Here is a 17,383-nt window from a genome sequence, read left to right on the forward strand (position 1 = left end):
AAATAAATAAACGTTAAAAAAAATAAATACTTTCTGGATATAAATTAATGTACACACTACTTTGAGACTTTTTTTTGAACTTGGTAACACTGTGAATATTTTCCATACTAATAATCTTCTTCAGCACATTTTGAAGGGCTGTGTTGTAATCCATTACATGGATGTACCAGAATATATCCTAATGTATTTAAATAATGTATTTAATGTATTTAAATACATCTAACGTATTTAATTCGTTGTAATCCATTACATGGATGTGCCAGAATATATCCTAATGTATTTAAATAACCAGAATTCGTTGTAAATTTAAGTTACTCATACTTTTTCTTAGCATTCATAGAAATGACTCTTTTTGTACATCTCTGTTTTTATCCTTAGGATAAATCCTAGCATATTATTTCTAGGCCAGACGTTTTACACATGTTGCCAAGTTGTCCTTGGAAGAGATTATACCTATTTAGAATATTAACATACCCCTACACTTATGCCAAATTAGTTATCACCATTTAAATATATATTCTAGGGGTGCCTGGGTGATTCAGCTGGTTGAGCACTAACTTTGGCTCTGGTCATGGTATCACAATTCTTGGGTTTGAGCCCTGCATTGGGCTCTGTGCTGACAGCTCAGAGCCTGGAGCCTGCTTCAGAATCTGTGCCTCCCTCTCTCTCTGCCCTTCCCCTGCTCCTGCTCTGTCTCTGTCTCTCTCAAAAAAAAAATAAAAATAAAAATAAAAATAAATAAAAATACATATATTCTAATTTGATAGGTTAACATAGGCTATTAATCAATTCCATTCCATTACTATTTTGTGTATACTATTGAAAATATTTTATGATTAAATAATATTTCACAATGTGATGGAACATTCTTTTATAATTGGACATTTTTTGTACTATTCTACATAATTGTCCCACAAATCTATGTCTCTATCTTTATTGATAATATTGGTGTTATCTAATATTGGTATATTTGTATCTATCATCTACCTAGTGTAGCTTTTCCTACAGCTCTCTTTACTGTAGATTTACTGAGTGAGCTTATTGGGTCAAAGATTATTCAATTTTACCCTTTTATATATGTAAATATATATATATATATAAGAGATTAAAATGTATATTATTGTATATATAATATATATAAAAAGAGAGAGAGAGAGAAGCTGGGGGAGTGAGAAAAAGAGAGAGAAGCCTGGAGGCTATTTCTTTTAAAAAATTTTTTTAAACGTTTATTTTTGAGAGAGAGAGAGTACAAGCAGGGGAGAGGCAGAGAGAGAGGGAGACACAGAATCCAAAGCAGGCTCCAGGCTCTGAGCTGTCAGCATAGATACCAACATGGGGCTCGAATCCAAGAACTGTGAGATCATGACTTGAGCTGAAGTCAGATGCTCAACCCACTGAGCCACCCAGGCGCCCCAAGGCTATTTCAAAATCTAGCCTTGCGCATGGTGTCTTGGGTCATTACAGTAGCAGTGGCTTCAGGGAGAGAAGAATGTAGATGTGTCTGGAATATAGAGCCCATATGATTTCCCCATACACCGGATGTGGGGGTGGTGAGTCAGTCTCCACAGGGTGGACAGAGAGACCTTTCTACAGTGTAAATTTCAAGAGTAAACAGCCTAAAACCCTTCAAGAGCTCCCCCTCATTCACCAAGAATAAATGTCAAGGTTAAACTTTAACAGAAACATTCTGGGCCCTCCATAATCCAGCCCGAGGCTGTTTGTCATCTTGCCATTTTGTGTTTTACACCCTAGTCACAATCAAACATTGACCTCTCCCCTGTCTCTCTACACCCTGTATGAGTCAGCGCCTGCATTTTTTTCCTTCTAAAGTCTTTCCCAATTCTTGGTATGTTAGTTTCCTGTTCCTCCTGAGGAAACTGACACAAATCTTGTTGTTTAAAACAACAGAAATGTGTCCTCTCGTGGTTCTGGAGGCTAAAGTCCTAATCAAGGTGTTGGCAGGGCTTTGCTCCCTCTGGGGGTTCAGGGGGTGGGGTGGGAGGACTTTTCCTTCACTTTCTAACTTTTAGTGACTCTCGCCATTCCAAGGCTGGGTGTCTCATCTAATTTCCTCTGTCCTCGCTTGGCCTTCTTTTCTGTGTGTGACAAATCTCCCTCTGCCTCCTTTTTACAAGGATGCTTATGATCAGAGTTTAGGCACAGTAGGACAATCCAGGGTAATCCCCCACATCCAGATCCTTAACTCAATCCCATCTTTGAAGACCCTTCTTCCTTATAAGGTGGCATTTCCAAGTCTCAGGGGTTGGGGCCTGCCATCTTTGAATAGCCATTGGCTACACTTGTTGGAGGCCCTTAGTGAGGTGAGTTCTGGTACGGAGTTCCTTCCTCTGCAGCGCTTACACACTCGCTCTTATGACCCGTTTTCCAGCGGGTGTTCCCACACAGGTGTTCCATCTACACTTCGCTCCTCAAAGCCGGGTATCGTGCCCAATTACCGATCACTGTTTTTCTCATCACAGCTGATGGTCAGGGCACAGTGATGGGTGAGTGAACGAAGATTCATGCAGCAGGGTCTGTAACTGCTATGTGCTCTTGAGACTTAATCATCTTAGGAAAATTAAAGTAGGATTGGATTCCTCAGACATCTGCTCAGTGGCTTTCCTGTTTTCTTTTCATGTCCGGCTGTTGTATTAGATTATCTCCACTCAACAAACCTGCTCAGTCTGGCCTTGGGCCCAGTTATAGCCCTTGATAAACATAGCTATTGTTGGATAGAAGGAGAATATATGTTGTCCTTTAACTGGTATATGGAATCTAGAATTTAGTATTTTTTTTAATTAAAAAAATGTTTATTTATTTTTGAGAGAGAGAGAGAGAGAGAGAGAGAGAGTCGAAGTGCAAGTGTGGGAGGGGCAGACAGAGAGGGAGACACAGAATCTGAAGCAAACTTCAGGCTCAGAGCTGGAACTCATGAGTTCTGAGATCATGACCTGAGCTGAAGTCGGATGCTTAACTGAGCCACCCAGGCACCCCTAGAATTTAGTATCTTTGAGGTTATCTGGGGTGCTAAGGAGGCTGGTCATGGCGCCTATTTAGAACATCAGATCTCAAGATTATATGTGAGGGTAGCAGGACATCCCAACAATGACCCTTCCTGTGTTATGTAGGTAATCATGGTATTGTGTCAGAAGGCAAGTAGGCCTGTTAGGACATTACTTGGAAGTTACTTTGACCTTGCTTATAAAAAAATCTGTGCATTCTTCTATTTGTGTTAGGATTTAGCTGGGGCATTGGCTTACATGGTGTGTCACATGAGGTCAAAATAATCTCCTAAGTTTCTACTTGCCAAATTGTTTCTGATTTTATTTACATTTCCCAGGACTTAGTCACACATGGCTACGAGGAGAATAGGTTCTTGTGGCTAAAAAGCGAATCAGTGTCATTCTTTTGCAACAGGTTTTGTCAGCCCCCAAAAGGCACAGTATTTGATTTTCTTCCTTGAAAATTAGTTTCCTATCCTTTTCTCTCTCTGTTCCTTCGATTATTGTGAGTGATATTTGCAGACAACAGTGCCCTACTTTGCTATATTTAAGTAAGTCAAATTTATTATTGACCTATTTTGACACAGACCAGACACACTTCAACATGATGCTAGTTGAAAGCATATGTTTTTAAGATCCCTATGGGGCAAACTGCATCACATTTTAAAATTCTTGAGCAAAGTCTGGGTAAATGGAATGATAAATTTCCCCAGCTGTTACAGAAATGCAATGATTTGTATTAAGAATCTGCCTGAATGCAGAGTTCTGAATGAACTCTGTCTTTTTACTTATGTCCTTCCTTGTATACTCGCAGCTTGTCCCCAGTGCCCCTTAGGCAGCCCAAGCCCAAGGAACCCGGACCTCACTTTTATCAATGAGAAAATCCTAAATGTGTTGACAATGAGACATCCGGTAGAGAAATTGAAATTGAAGAGGAGAGGGGAAATGGAGGGGAGCTGTAGGAAAGCTCTTTCAGCTGGGTTCACCTGGGTCCCTTTAAACTTGCTGTCACTTCTGACATTTTTGCAGTGACTGTCACTAAAACAGACATCATGGGCTGTGCTCTGCCCCGTGCTGTGTGTGTTAAAGGGCGGGGAAGAGCAGGAAAGCAGCGTGCTCAGCTGGAGGAGGGGGCAGGGCGGGGAGGACCTGGGTAACAAAGAGCTGCCTGAGAGCCCAGGGCACCCAGGTGGTTTGGCAGTAAACGAGGGCCTGCTGTTGGCATGTATTCGCTGGGGTCCTCTGCTGTTACTGCCAGGTAGCGGCACTCATTGCTGCAGGTGCCTTTAGAGCCTCCCCCACACCCCCACGGAGGCTGGGCCTCTCGGACCTGCCAGCCTTTCAGGCTCTTACCTGGCTCCCAGCACTTGCCCAGCCAGGCCCTCCTCAGGGGAGCTCTGTGGTGGGTTAAAATGAGGAATTTCTCCACTGAGACGTTTGCATTTATTTTATTTTTTAATTATTTATTTTTTAAATTTATTTTTCCTAATATGAAATTTATTGTCAAATTGGTTCCCATACAACACCCAGTGCTCATCCCAACAGGTGCCCTCCTCAATGCCCATCATCCACCGCCCCCTACCTCCCACCCCCCATCAACCCTCAGTTTGTTCTCAGTTTTTAAGGGTCTCTTATGTTTTGGCTCCCTCCCTCTCTAACCTTTTTTTCCTTCCCCTCCCCCATGGTCTTCTATTAAGTTTCTCAGGATCCACATAGAGTGAAAACATATGGTATCTGTCTTTCTCTGTGTGACTTATTTCACTTAGCATAACCCTCTCCAGTTCCATCCACATTGCTACAAAAGGCCATATTTCATTCTTTCTTGTTGCCAAGTAGTATTCCATTGTGTATATAAACCACAATCTTTTTATCCATTCATCAGTTGATGGACATTTAGGCTCTTTCCATAATTTGGCTATTGTTGAAAGTGCTGCTATAAACATTGGGGTACAAGTTTGAAAGTGCTGCTCTAAACATTGGGGTACAAGTGCCTCTAGGCATCAGCACTCCTGTATCCCTTGGGTAAATTCCTAGCAGTGCTATTCCTGGGTCATAGGGTAGATCTATTTTTAATTTTTTGAAGAACCTCCACACTGTTTTCCAGAGTGGCTGCACCAGTTTGCATTCCCACCAACAGTGCAAGAGGGTTCCTGTTTCTCCACATCCTCGCCAGCATCTATAGTCTCCTGATTTGTTCGTTTTAGCCACTCTGACTGGTGTGAGGTGATATCTGAGTGTGGTTTGGATTTGTATTTCCCTGATGAGGAGCGACGTTGAGCATCTTTTCATATGTCTGTTGGCCATCCGGATGTCTTCTTTAGAGAAGTGTCTATTTATGTCTTCTGCCCATTTCTTCACTGGATTATTTGTTTTTTGGGTGTGGAGTTTGATGAGTTCTTTATAGATTTTGGATACTAACCTTTTATCTGATAAGTCATTTGCATATATCTTTTCCCATTCCGTCAGTTGCCTTTTAGTTTTGTTGATTATTTCCTTTACAGTGCAGAAGCTTTTTATCTTCATGAGGTTCCAATAGTTCATTTTTGCTTTTAATTCCCTTGCCTTTGGAGATGTGTTGAGCAAGAAACTGCTGCAGCTGAGATCAAAGAGGTTGTTGCCTGCTTTCTCCTCGAGGATTTTGATAGTTTCCTGTCTCACATTTAGGTCTTTCATCCATTTTGGGTTTATTTTTGTGAATGGTGTAAAAAAATGGTCAACATTCATTCTTCTGCATGTTGCTGTCCAGTTCTCCCAGCACCATTTGTTAAAGAGACTGTCTTTTCTCCATTGGATATTCTTTCCTGCTTTGTCAAAGATTAGTTGGCTATACTTTTGTGGGTCTAATTATGGGGTTTCTATTCTATTCCATTGGTCTATGTGTCTGTTTCTGTGCCAATACCATGCTGTCTTGATGATTACAGCTTTGTAGTAAAGGGTAAAGTCTGGGATTGTGATGCCTCCCACTTTTGTCTTCTTCTTCAAAATTACTTTGGCTATCCGGGGTCTTTTGTGGTTCCATACACATTTTAGGATTTCTTGTTCTACCTTCGAGAAGAATGCTGGTGGTGCAATTTTGATTGGGATTGCATTGAATGTGTAGATAGCTTTGGGTAGTATTGACATTTTAACAATATTTATTCTTCCAATCCATGAGCATGGAATGATTTTCCATTTCTTTGTATCTTCTTCAATTTCCTTCATAAGCTTTCTATAGTTTTCAGCATACAGACTTTTTACATCTTTGGTTAGGTTTATTCCTAGGTATTTTATGCTTCTTGGTGCAATTGTGAATGGGATCAGTTTCTTTATTTGTCTTTCTGTTGCTTCATTGTTAGTGTATAAGAATGCAACTGATTTCTGTACATCGATTTTGTATACTGCGACTTTGCTGAATTCATGTATCAGTTGTAGCAGACTTTTGGTGGAGTCTGTTGGGTTTTCCATGTATAATATCATGTCATATGCAAAAAGTGAAAGCTTGACTTCATCTTTGCCAATTTTGATGTCTTTGGTTTCCTTTTGTTGTCTGGTTGCTGATTCTAGGACTTCCAACACTATGTTAAACAACAGCGGTGAGAGTGGACATCCCTGTCATGTTCCTGATCTCATGGGGAAAGCTCTCAGTTTTTCCCCATTGAGGATGATATTAGCTGTGGGCTTGTCATAAATGGCTTTTAAGTATGTTACTTCTATCCCCACTTTCTTGAGGGTTTTTATTACGAAAGGATGCTGAATTTTGTCAAATGCCTTTTCTGCATCGATTGACAGGATCATATGGTTCTTATCTTTTCTTTTATTAATGTGATGTATCACATTGATTGATTTGCGAATATTGAACCAGCCCTGCAGCCCAGGAATGAATCCCCCTTAATCATGGTGAATAATTCTTTTCATATGCTGTTGAATTCTATTTGCTAGTATCTTGTTGAGAATTTTTGCATCCATATTCATCGGGGATATTGGCCTGTAGTTCTCTTTTTTTGCTGGGTCTCTGTCTGGTTTAGGAATCCAAGGAATGCTGGCTTCATAGAATGAGTCTGGAAGTTTTCCTTCCCTTTCTATTTTTTGGCACAGGTTGAGAAGGATAGGTATTATCTCTACTTTAAATGTCTGGTAGAATTCCCCAGGGAAGCCATCTGGTCCTGGACTCTTATTTGTTCGGAGATTTTTGATAACTGATTCAATTTCTTCGCTGGTTATGGGTCTGTTTAAGTTTTCTATTTCTTCCTGTTTGAGTTTTGAAAGTGTGTGGGTGCTTAGGAATTTGTCCATTTCTTCCAGGTTGTCCAGTTTGTTGGAAATAATTTTTCATAGTATTCCCTGATAATTGATGGTATTTCTAAGTGATTGGTTGTAATAATTCCATTTTCATTCATGATTTTATCTAATAGGGTCATCTCCCTTTTCTTTTTGAGAAGCCTGGCTAGAGGTTTATCAATTTTGTTTATTTTTCAAAAAACCAACTCTTGGTTTCATTGATCTGCTCTACAGTTTTTTTAGATTCTATAATGTTTATTTCTGCTCTGATCTTTCTTATTTCTCTTCTTCTGCTGGGTTTGGGGTGTCTTTGCTGTTCTGCTTCTATTTCCTTTAGGTGTGCTGTTTTTCTTATTTCTTGTTTCTTGAGATAAGCCTGGATTGCAATGTATTTTTCTCTCAGGACTGCCTTCACTGCATCCCAAAGCGTTTGGATTGTTGTATTTTCATCTTCATTTGTTTCCATATATTTTTAAATTTCTTCTCTAATTGCCTGGTTGACCCATTCATTCTTTAGTAGGGTGTTTTTTAACCTCCATGCTTTTGGAGGTTTTCTGGACTTTTTCCTGTGGTTGATTTCAAGTTTCATACCTTTGTGGTCTGAAAGTGTGCATGGTATGATCTCAATTCTTTTATGCTTGTTAAGGGCTGTTTTGTGACCCAGTATGTGATCTATCTTGGAGAATGTTCCATGTGCACTTGAGAAGAAAGTATATTCTGTTGCTTTGGCATGCAGAGTTCTAAATATATCTGTCAAGTCCGTCTGATCCAGTGTATCATTCAGGGCCCTTGTTTCTTTATTGATCCTGTGTCTAGATGATCTATCCATTGTTGTAAGTGGAGTATTAAAATCCCCTGCAATTACCACATTCTTATCAATAAGGTTGCTTATGTTTGTGATTGTTTTATATATTTGGGGGCTCCCATATTCGGTGCTTAGACATTTATAATTGTTAGCTCTTCCTGATGGATAGATCCTGTAATTATTATATAATGCCCTTCTTCATCTCTTGTTACAGCCCTTCATTTAAAGTCTAGTTTGTCTGATGTAAGTATGGCTACTCCAGCTTTCTTTTGGCTTCCAGTAGCATGATAGATAATTCTCCATCCTCTCACTTTCAATCTGAAGGTGTCCTCAGGTCTAAAATGAGTGTCTTGTAGGCAGCAAATAGATGGGTCTTGTTTTTTTTTTTTTTATCCATTCTGATACCCTTTGTCTTTTGGTTGGAGCATTTAGTCCATTTACATTCAGTGTTATTGAAAGATATGGGTTTAGAGTCATTGTGATGTCTGTAGGTTTCATGATTGTAGTGATGTCTCTGGTACTTTGTGGTCCTTGCAACATTTCATTCACAGAATCCCACTTAGGATCTCTTGTTGGGCTGGTTTAGTGGTGATGAATTCCTTCAGTTTTTGTTTGTTTGGGAAGACCTTTATCTCTCCTTCTTTTCTGAATGACAGACTTGCTGGATAAAGGATTCTCGGCTGCATATTTTTTCTGTTCATCACATTGAAGATTTCCTGCCATTCCTTTCTGGCCTGCCAAGGTTCAGTAGATAGGTCTGCCAGTAGTCTTATGGGTCCCCCTTTATAAGTTAGAACCTGTTTATCCCTAGCTGCTTTCAGAATTTTCTCTTTATCCTTGTATTTGACCAGTTTCACTACGATATGCTGTGCAGAAGATCGATTCAAGTTATGTCTGAAGGGAGTTCTCTGTGCCTCTTGGATTTCAATGCCTTTTTCCTTCCCCAGATCAGGGAAGTGCTCAGCTATGATTTTTCAAGTACACCTTCAGTCCCTTTCTCTCTCTCTTCCTCTTCTGGAATTCCTATGATATGGATATTGTTCCATTTGATTATATCACTTAGTTCTCGGATTCTCCCCTCATACTCCTGGATTTTTTTATCTCTCTTTTTCTCAGTTTCCTCTTTTTCCATAATTTTATCTTCTAATTCACCTATTCTCTCCTCTGCCTCTTCAATCTGAGCTGTGGTCGCCTCCATTTTATTTTATGCCTCATTTATAGCATTTTTTAGCCTCTCATGACTATTTCTTTGTCCCTTGATCTCTGTAGCAATAGATACTCTGCTGTCCTCTATACTTTTTTCAAGCCCAGCAATTAATTTTATAACTATTATTCTAAATTTTTGTTCCATTATATTGCTTAAATCGTTTTTTTAAGTTTATTTTTTATTTTTTAAAATTTACATCCAAATTAGTTAGTATATAGTGAAGCAGTGATTTCAGTAGATTCCTTAATGCCCCTTACCCATTTAGCCCATCCCCCCTCCCACAACCCCTTGAGCCACCCTCAGTTTGTTCTCCATATTTATGAGTCTCTTTTGTTTTGTCCCCTCCATGTTTTTATATTATTTTTGTTTCCCTTCCCTTATGTTCATCTGTTTTGTCTCTTAAAGTCTTCATATGAGTGAAGTCATGATTTTTGTCTTTCTCTGACTAATTTCACTTAGCATAATACCCTCCAGTTCTATCCACCTAGTTGCAAATGGCAAGATTTCATTCTTTTTGATTGCTGAGTAATACCCTGTTGTATATACATATACCACATCTTCTTTATCCATTCATCCATCGATGGACATTTGGGCTCTTTCCATACTTTGGCTATTGTTGATAGTGCTGCTATAGACATGAGGGTCATGTGTCCCTTTGAAACAGCACACCTGTATCCCGTGGATAAATGCCTAGTAGTGCAATTGCTGGGTCATAGGGTAGTTCTATTTTTAGCTTTTTGAGAAACCTCCATACTGTCTTCCAGAGTGGCTGCACCAGCTTGCATTCCCACCAACAATGCAAAAGAGAATCTCTTTCTCAGCATCCTCGCCAACATCTGTTATTGTCTGAGTTGTTAATGTTAGTCATTCTGACAGGTGTAAGGTGGTATCTCATTGTGGTTTGATTTGTAGTTTCCTGATGATGAGTGATGTGGAGCATTTTTTTCATGTGTCGGTTGGCCATCTGGATGTCTTCTTTGGAGAAGTGTCTATTCATGTCTTTTGCCCATTTCTTCACTGGATTATTTGTTTTTTGGGTGTTGAGTTTGATAAGTTCCTTTTAGATTTTGGATACTAACCCTTTATCTGATATGTCATTTGCAAATATCTCCCATTCTGTCAGTTGCCTTTTAGTTTTGCTGATAGTTTCCTTCGCTGTGCAGAAGCTTTTTATCTTGATAAGGTCCCAGTAGTTCATTTTTGCTTTTGTTTCCCTTGCCTCCGGAGACGTGTTAAGTAAGAAATTGCTGCGGGCAAGATCAAAGAGGTTTTGCCTGCTTTCTCCTCGAGGATTTTGATGCCTTCGTGTCTCACATTGAGGTCTTTCATCCACTCTGAGTTTATTTTTGTGTATGGGGTAAGAAAGTGGTCCAGGTTCATTCTCCTGCCTGTCACTGTCCAGTTTTCCCAGCACCACTTGCTGAAGAGACTGTCTTTATTCCATTGGATATTCTTTCCTGCTTTGTCAAAGATTAGTTGCCCATACATTTGTGGGTCCATTTCTGGGTTCTCTATTCTATTCCATTGATCTGAGTGTCTGTTCTTGTGCCAGTACCATACTGTCTTGATTACAGCTTTGTAGTATAGCTTGAAGTCTGAGATTGTGATGCCTCCTGCTTTGGTTTTCTTTTTCAAGATCGCTTTGGCTATTCGGGGTCTTTTCTGGATCATACAAATTTTAGGATTATTTGTTCTAGCTCTGGGAAGAATGCTGGTGTTACTTTAAAAAAATTTTTTTTAACGTTTGTTTATTTTTGAGACAGAGAGAGACAGAACATGAACGGGGGAGGGTCAGAGAGAGAGAGGGACACACAGAATCTGAAACAGGCTCCAGGCTCTGAGCTGTCAGCACAGAGCCCGATGCAGGGCTTGAACTCACGAACTGCAAGATCATGACCTGAGCCAAAGTTGGACGCTTTAACCGACTGAGCCACCCAGGTGCCCCAAATGCTGGTGTTACTTTGATAGGGATCACGTTGAATATGTAGATTGCTTTGGGTAGTATCAACATTTTAACAATATTTGTTCTTGCTATCCAGGAGCATAGAATCTTTTTCCATTTTTTATGTCTTCTTCAATTTCTTTCATCAGCTTTCTATAGTTTTCAGTATGTAGATTTTTCACCTCTTTGGTTAGATTTATTCATAGGTATTTTATGGTTTTTGGTGCAACTGTAAATGGGATCGATTCCTTGATTTCTCTTTCTGTTGCTTCATTGTTGGTGTATAGGAATGCAACTGATTTCTGTGCATTGGTTTTATATCCTGCAACTTTGCTGAATTCATGAATTAGTTCTAGCAGTTTTTTGGTGGAATCTTTTGGGTTTTCCATATAGAATATCATGTCATCTGTGAAGAGTGAAAGTTTGACCTCCTCCTGGCTGATTTGGGTGCCTTTTATTTCTTTGTGTTGTCTGATTGCAGAGGCTAAGACTTCCAATGCTATGTTGAATAACAGTGGCAAGAGTGGACATCTCTGTCTTGTTCCTGACCTGAGGGGGAAAGCTGTCAGTGTTTCCCCAGTGAGGATGATATTAGCGTTGGGTTGCTCATATATGGCTTTTATGATCTTGAAGTCTGATCCTTCTATATCTACTTTCTTGAGGGTTTTTATCAGGAAAGGATGCTGCATTTTGTCAAATGCTTTCTCTGCATCTATTGAGAGGATCATATGGTTCTTGTCCTTTCTTTTATTGATGTGATGAATCACGTTAATTGTTTTGCATATATTGAACCAGCCCTGCATCCCACGTATAAATCCCACTTGGTCCTGGTGAATAATTTTTTTAATGTATTGTTGGATCCAGCTGGCTAATATCTTGTTGAGGATTTTTGCATCCATGTTCATCAGAGAAATTGGTCTATAGTTCTCCTTTTTTAGTGGGGTCTCTGGTTTTGGAATCAGGGTAATGCTGGCTTCATAGAAAGAGTTTGGAAGTTTTCCTTCCATTTCTATTTTTTGGAACAGTTTAAGAGAATAGATGTTAACTCTTCCTTAAATGTTTGGTAGAATTTTCCTGGAAAGCCATCTGGCCCTGGACTCTTGTGTTTTGGCAGATATTTGATTACTAATTTGATTTCCTTACTGTTTATGGGTCTGTTCAAATTTTCTATTTCTTCCTGTTTCAGTTTGGGTGGTGTATATGTTTCTAGGAATTTGTCCATTTCTTCCAGATTGCCCATTTTATTGGCATATAATTGCTCATAATATTCTCTTATTATTGTTTTTATTTCTGTTGTGTTGGTTTTGATTTCTCCTCTTTTATTCTTGATTTTACTTATTTGGGTCCTTTCCTTTTTCTTCTTGATCAAACTGGCTAGTGGTTTATCAGTTTTGTTTACTCTTTCAAAGAACCAGCTTCTGGTTTCATTGATCTGTTCTACTGTTTTTTTGGTTTTGATAGCATTAATTTCTGCTCTAATGTTTATTATTTCCTGTCTTCTGCTGGTTTGGGTTTTTTTTGTTTTTGTTTTTGTTTTTGTTTTTTTGCTGTTCTTTTTCCAGCTCCTTAAGGCGTAAGGTTAGGTTGTGTATCTGAGATCTTTCTTCTTTCTTTAGGAAGGCCTGGATTGCTATATATGCAGCCTTTGCTGCGTCCCAGAGGTTTTGGGTTGTGGTGCTATCATTTTCATTGACTTCCATATACTTTTTAATTTCTTCTTTAACTGCTTGGTTAGCCCATTCATTCTTTAGTAGGATGTTCTTCAGTCTCCGAGTATTTGTTACCTTTCCAAATTTTTTCTTGTGGTTGATTTTGAGTTTCATAGTTTTGTGGTCTGAGAATATGCACGGTATGATCTTGATCTTTTTGTACTTACTTAGGGCTGATTTGTGTCCCAGTATATGATCTATTCTGGAGAACGTTCCATGTGCACTGGAGAAGAATGTATATTCTGTTGCTTTAGGATGAAATGTTCTGAATATATCTGTTAAGTCCATCTGGTCCAGTGTGTCATTCAAAGCCATTGTTTCCTTGTTGATTTTTTGATTAGATGATTGTCCATTGCTGTGAGTGGGGTGTTGAAGTCTCCTACTATTATGGTATTACTATCGATGAGTTTCTTTATGTTTGTGATTAAGTGATTTATATATTTGGGTGTCCCATATTTGGCACATAAATGTTTACAATTGTTAGGTCTTCTTGGTCTATAGACCCCTTGATTATGATATAATGCCCTTCTGCATCTCTTGATACAGTCTTTATTTTAAAGTCTAGATTGTCTGATAGAAGTATGGCTACTCTGGCTTTCTTTTGTTTACCATTAGCATGATAGATGTTTCTCTATCCCCTTATTTTCAATCTGTAGGTGTCTTTAGGTCTAAAGTGGGTCTCTTGTAAACAGCGTATAGATGGGTCTTGTTTTCTTATCCATTCTGTTACCCTATGTCTTTTGATTGGAGTATTGAGTCCATTGATGTTTAGAATGAGTACTGAAAGATATGAATTTATTGCCATTATGATGCTTGTAGAGTTAGAGTTTCTGGTGGCGTTCTCTCGTCCTTTCTAATCTTTTGTTGCTTTTGATGTAAATATACATATATATACATATATATACATATATATATATGTATATATATATAATTTCATCTTTTCTCCCCTCAGAGAGTCACCCTTAATGTTTCTTGCAGGGCTGGTTTAGTGGTCACAAACTCCTTTAAGTTTTGTTTGTCTGGGAAAATTTTTCTGTCTCCTATTTTGAATGACACTCTTGCTGGATAAAGAATTCTTGGCTGCATATTTTTCTGATTTAGCACACTGAATATATCCCGCCACTCCTTTCTGGCTGCCAAGTTTCTGTGGATAGGTCTGCTGCAAATCTGATCTGTCTTCCCTTGTAGGTTAGGGACTTTTTTCCCCTTGCTGCTTTCATGATTCTCTCCTTGCCTGAGTATTTTGTGAATTTGACTATGATATGCCTTGCTGATGGTCAGTTTTTGTTGAATCTGATGGGAGTCCTCTGTGCCTCCTAGATTTTGATGTCTATGTCTTTCCCCAGGTTAGGTAAGTTTTCTGCTATGATTTGCTCACATAACCCTTCTACCCCTATTTACCTCTCTTCCTCCTCTGGGTCCCCTATGATTCTGATGTTGTTCCTTTTTAATGAGTCACTGATTTCTCTAATTCTTAAATCATGCTCTTTTGCCTTAATCTCCCTCTTTTTCTCTGCTTCATTATTTTGTATAAGTTTGTCCTCTATATCGCTGATTCTCTGTTCTGCCTCGTCCATCCTTGCCGCCGCTGCATCCATCCGTGATTGCAGCTCAGTTATAGCATTTTTAATTTCATTCTGGCTATCTTTTACTTCTTTTATCTCTGCAGAAAGGGATTCTAATCTATTTTTGACTCCAGCTATTATTCTTATTATCGTGATTCTAAATTCTGGTTCAGACATCTTGCTTGTGTCTGTGTTGGTTAAATCCCTGGCTGTCGTTTCTTCATGCTCTTTTTTGGGGGGTGAATTCCTTCGTTTTGTCATTTTGAAGGGAGAAAAGGAATTAATGAGGTAGAAAAATTGATATTAAAAAAATTAAAATTAAAAAAATATTAAATTTAAAAATTAGGGGCGCCTGGGTGGCTCAGTCAGTTGAGCGTCCAACTTCAGCTCAGGTCATGATCTCGCGGTCTGTGAGTTCAAGCCCCGCGTCGGGCTCTGGGCTGACAGCTCAGAGCCTGGAGCCTGCTTCATATTCTGGGTCTCCCTCTCTCTCTCTCTGCCCTCTCCCGCCCATTCTGTCTCTCTCTGTCACTCAAAAATAAATAAACACTAAAAAAAAAATAATAATAAATAAAATAAAATTAAAAATACACCCACACAAAAATCGAATAGGTGATGCTAGATCCCAGGTGTGTTTTGGTCTGGGTGTAGAAAGTGGTTTGACAGATTACAGAAAAAATCAAACAAATGAAAAAAGGGGGGGAGAGGAAAAAAAAAGGAAATCGTTTGAGAATTTGAAAAATGAATACACTAAAGTAAACTAAAATACACAAAAGTAGAGAATATAGTAGAAAAAATTATGGAAAAATATTTTTAATAAAAATTAAAAAGAAATATGAATTTTTTCATTTTCTGTATTTAAGAAAAAAGAAAAATGAAAAAGGAAAAAAGGTAAAAAAAGAAAAATGGAAAAGACAAAAAAAAGAAATCATTTGAAAATTTGAAAAAGTGAATACACTGTAGTAGACTGAAATAAAATGATGGGAGTAAGATAGAATTTGAAAAAATTTTCTTAAAAGCAAAAAATATAGTAATAAAAATTAAATAAAAATATTTTTAAAGGAAATTGAAAGTAAAAATGAAGTTGTTCTCTTTCTGCATTCAAGAAAATGAAAAGAAATGAAAAAGAGAAAAAAAGAAAAAAAAAGGAAATTGTTTGAAAATTTGAAAAGGTGAGTACACTGAAGTAGACTAAAATAAAATGATGGAAGTAAAGTAGAATTTGAAAAAATTTACACAAAAGTAAAAAAATAGTAATAAAAATTAAAGACAGATATTTTTAATAAAAATTGAAAATAAAAATGGGTTTTTTCTCTTTCTGTATTCAAGAAAATAAAAGAATTGTAAAAGAAAAAGGAGGAAGAGAGGAAGAAAAATTGAAGAGATGAGCCTGCTAACAGATTGAAGTAGGACTAAATTGCTTCTTTTTCCCCTAGAGGTCAGTCCATGTAGCTCTTTATAGTCCATAAATTAAGCCGGCGGTGAGGTTTGTGTTCTTGAAGAGTGAAGTTGGCCCAGTTGGGCGGGGCTCGGTGTAACAGCTCCGCTCTCCCTTAGATGGCGCTGCTAGCCTACTGGGGTGGATTGTTGCAGTGGTCGTTGGTGCGCATGCTCGGGAGTGGTGAAAAATGGCGTCATCCCGCCACCCACTGTATTCTCCCAGATCAGCAGCCGCGCACCAGTCCTCCGTCTTCAGCTCTCGTCTACTCCCCGGTTTTCCACTTTCTGTTAACAGGCCCCAGGCAGTACCTCTTTCCCAAGTTTTGTCTCAGATGCGGCTGCTTTCCCCGGTCCCTTACTTCCGAAGGACTGCGGCTTTGACCCGCTCTGCCCCTCTGCGGGAGGGTCTCACCGAGCGATGGCCGAATGAGCAATGGCCGAATGTCGGCTGCACCCAGGAACGCCCGCTGGACCCTGCTGTTGCTCATGCCCTGAGACTGCAGCCATGTGCCAGCCTGCCCCCCCAAAAATCACGAGACAGTGTAGCCTCAGCGTTTCAGGGACCATGGAAAATCGCAACCCACATCTGGCACCAGGCTTCACCCTCAACAACCTTGCCCCAGCACCAGTGAATGTGGCTGCCTTCCGGGGTCTGCTGGGACCAGGTGGCTTCAACAGTCTCTACCAAATGTCCTTCCTGCAGTGGAACCACTTTTCCCCGTGTGGCCCAAGAACCTCCCGGATCCCAGTCTGTTCCTGGGGATTCACCTTTCCCACCAGAGCACAGCCAGGTATCGAGCTGCGGAGTTGCAGCCTTTGCGCTCCCCTTGTTTACAGTCTTAATGGAATTTAAACCCTCTCCTTTCTCCTTTCTCCCTTTTTAGTTTAGTACCTGTGGCTGCTTCCAATTTTCCACTTTCTCTCCAGCTGCTTTTGGGGAGGGGTGCTTTTCCCATATGCTCCCCGCCTCCCCAGTCTCCGTCCTCTCTCCACCTGCAAAAGCGGTTCCCACCTTTCGGGGCTTCTTGCTCCCCAAGTTCAGTTCTTTGTGTCACCTGCTGAATTCTGTGGTTCGGGTTGTGCAGATTGTTGTGTTAATCTTCCAATCGGTTTTCTAGGTGTGTAGGATGGGTTAGTATTGGTCTGGCTGTATTTCATAGACGCGAGACGCACAAAAAGCTTCCATGCTGTTTCGCCATCTTGGCTCCTCCTCTTAAATCGTTTTTGATCACTTCATTAGCTGTTGCTACTTCCTGGAGTTTCCTTTGAGGAGAGGTCTTCTGTTTCATCATTTTGGGTAGTCCCTGGGGTGGCATGGAACTGCAGGGCACTTCCCCTGTGCTGTCTGGAGTAACTTGTGCTGGTGGGCGGGGCTGTGGTTAGACCCGATGTCTGTCCCCAGCCCACCGCTGGGGCCACAGTCAGACTGGTGTGTACCTTATCTTTCCCTCTCCCA

The 17,383-nt window shown here is 39.7% G+C and overlaps 1 long non-coding RNA gene across 5 annotated transcripts in view; it reads left to right on the top strand.

The window, feature by feature from the left end:
- The window catches only part of LOC113603446 (uncharacterized), a 288,868-nt gene that overhangs the window by 11,667 nt on the left and 259,818 nt on the right, over positions 1 to 17,383 (top strand). For 3 of the 5 annotated variants that reach the window (XR_008298877.1, XR_008298883.1, XR_003425039.2), the window contains exon 1: positions 7,600 to 16,718. This is a non-coding gene — a long non-coding RNA (uncharacterized LOC113603446). Of the gene's footprint in view, positions 1 to 7,598; positions 16,719 to 17,383 lie in introns of those variants that run through there. The other 2 variants (XR_008298878.1, XR_008298885.1) reach the window with 2 other exon arrangements.

The sequence above is a fragment of the Acinonyx jubatus genome, chromosome A1 (genome assembly GCF_027475565.1).
Source record: "Acinonyx jubatus isolate Ajub_Pintada_27869175 chromosome A1, VMU_Ajub_asm_v1.0, whole genome shotgun sequence".
NCBI classification, from domain to species: Eukaryota; Metazoa; Chordata; class Mammalia; order Carnivora; family Felidae; genus Acinonyx; species Acinonyx jubatus.